This window comes from Triticum urartu, chromosome 7A, assembly GCF_056163025.1.
Source record: "Triticum urartu cultivar PI428250 chromosome 7A, HENAU_Tu73, whole genome shotgun sequence".
Taxonomy (NCBI): Eukaryota; Viridiplantae; Streptophyta; class Magnoliopsida; order Poales; family Poaceae; genus Triticum; species Triticum urartu.
The window spans coordinates 31,055,761-31,058,426 of NC_141879.1; the positions used below are offsets into that span (position 1 = coordinate 31,055,761).

The following is a 2,666-nucleotide window of genomic DNA, read 5'->3' on the forward strand; positions in this document are numbered from 1 at the left end:
TCACAACGGGATGGCATCATAGGCACGGCATAACACAGCGCGGGAGTCGCCACAGTTGGCCACCAGGATGCTACCGCGGACCAGAAGCGCCACCACGGCAGTGCACCCCATGACGGGGCATCCCGATTCCGACAACCCTATTCCTAGTGCGTCCGCCCGCTCGAAGCTCCGGTTCAGCACCGCCTCCCACGCATGACACTCCGCCTCTTCTTCATTTTCCGGGCCGGCAAGCTCCTCCACCAAGATGGCGTGCATCTGTTCCCTGCACAGGGCTGACAGCTGCACCGCCACGTACCAAGCAAATCAAACCTGTAAGGTAGGGTGCACATGTGTCGAGTACTCGACCTGGATATGGCGTGGAAGGTTCGTAGTCTGGCCAAGTGAACAAACGACTAGGTGAGGAGAGGGGAGGTTACCTTGGGGTCGCCCTGGCCGTCGAAGAAGGCGAAGAAGTGCATGGGCGAGCCGTCGGCCTAGGCGCAGAAGAACCCGCACAGCCCCTTGTCCGATGTTGACCTGAACGCCAATGGGCCACATGCGCCACACAGCTCATGCCGTCGCTTCAGCGGGCTGTGTAGGAGAGCCGCCACCGCGCAGGAGCTCTCCCCTTCCTCTGGACCCGTGACGTAGCCCTCCGATTGCTCCGAGGATGCATGGTACCCGGACAAGAGAGGTGAGGACTGGAACTCACCTTCCTCCAACTCCACGGCAGGGTTGGCTCCCGACTCGCCGGCGGCGCTGGCCATAACTACAGAGTACAGAGCACAGATCGACCACGCGAAGGGGCGAGCAGGTTGAGCACAATGCCTGCGGGCTACGGCTCAGCAAAGCCTTCGCTACCAAGCAATCTGCGGGGAAGAAACAGGCGCGGAAGAGGAGGAGGAAGACTGAAGCACTCTCTACTTTATCCTATTTTTCGTACTAGTGATCAAAGCAATTTTGTGTATGAATCGGGGCTATAGGTGGCAGGCATCGGACAAGCGTCTTTCTTATCCATATCACTAGTCCTAATTAATTAATGTTTCTCCATTTTTAATGTTTCATTATTTCCTCCTATTTTATGGTCAATCTCAAATGATACTATATTTGCAACTCAAAAATGAAAAATACGATCTTTCATTTATTATTTCTCCTATTGATTCTTAGAATATTTTCTCATATTTTTGTGCCGCTGACACGTCATGAGGCATTTCTTCTGCATCTTCTTCCTTTTAACGTTTCATTATTTGCTTCTTTCTTTTCTCTTTCTCAGACAATATCTTCTATTTATTGTTGATAATTTGCTTATTGTTGTCGCATGTACTAGAAGATAGTGAAAGATCCAAATTCAGAGACATTATGTCACCCACGTCCCATCCTCATCCCGAAGGTGTGTCTAGCATCATCGGAAGGCATATGAGAGTAGTCTTCGTCGGATCTCTCAAGATCCTGTCGGTGCATGTCTTCGATGGATCTGTTTGGATCTAGTGTTCGTTCGATTTCGGTCATTTGTCTACACATTTGATCATTACGTTCTACACTTCTCATCTACAGTATCCATTGATTGCTATTGATTAATGTGTCATGATTTTCTCCTTATCTCTTTCGTCCTTCTCAGGCTGGCCCCGTGTTCAGAGCACTCGCCATTTGTTGTCTGTCTTGAAGATTCAGAGAATGATCTCTGCATGTATTCTCTCTCCCCATTTAAATTACATGCGTTTGATTTTGTTGCCATATTTTGAACGATTGATATCTTTCAAACTAAACTTTGTTTCTGATACTTTTTTATAAATTTGAATCCGTAACAAGAAGAATTTGAACTGTCTTTTTATTTTACTTGTTTCAACTATCTTTGAAATTACTTTCATAAAACATTACATTATTCCACTATTTGAAAAACTGGCTTTGACGGTTTCACTATTTAAAAAAAATTGTTCCTACTATTTCAAAAGATCAATTTCAATTTTTATTTTTAAGAAGCCAACCATGTAACCTGTCTTGGAAGAGATATGGTGTAGAGGTAGAGAGTGGAATGAAAGAAACGGAGGCGAGAAAGGGCAGAACATGAGGAAGGTGGGAGGATGAAGAAAAAAAGTTCCGGCGGGAAGTGTTTTTGTGCCACACTCGTATGGAAAAATAGTTCATCATGTATTTGAAAAAATAGATTCATCGTGCACTCAAAAAAGTGTTCATCATGTACTTGAAAAGGTGTTCAACAGATATTTGAAAAAGTGTTCAACACATATTTGAATAAATGTTCATCTTGTATTTGAAAAGTGTTCAACACATATCTGAAGTTCGTCGTGTATTTAAAAAATGTAAACCGCATTTTCAAAATATATTCAACGTATATTTCAAAACATATTCACTACGTATTTAAAGAATGTTCTTTTGTATTTAAAAAGTATTTGCCGTGTACTTGAAAAACTGTGCATTGCATATTTCTAAAAAAGTGTTCATCACAAATTTTTGAAAAACATATTCATTGCATATTTCGGAAAAAAATGTGGATCACATATTTGTTAAAAACTGTTAAACACACACATTTGATTCTTTGTATATTGTATAAGATAGATATATACAAAACCAATATTAATGCATGGAAACAAAACGTGTACGTATGTATCTAAAGTGCAGGTAACTCTAACCCTGACCCCAAGATTTGCTAAAACCTCCACCGGTGCTTA

General features: G+C 42.8%; 1 pseudogene; it reads right to left on the reverse strand.

The window, feature by feature from the left end:
- LOC147957299 (putative protein phosphatase 2C 24 pseudogene) lies at positions 1 to 458 on the reverse strand (annotated as a pseudogene).
- Between the last annotated feature and the right edge of the window lie 2,208 nt (positions 459 to 2,666).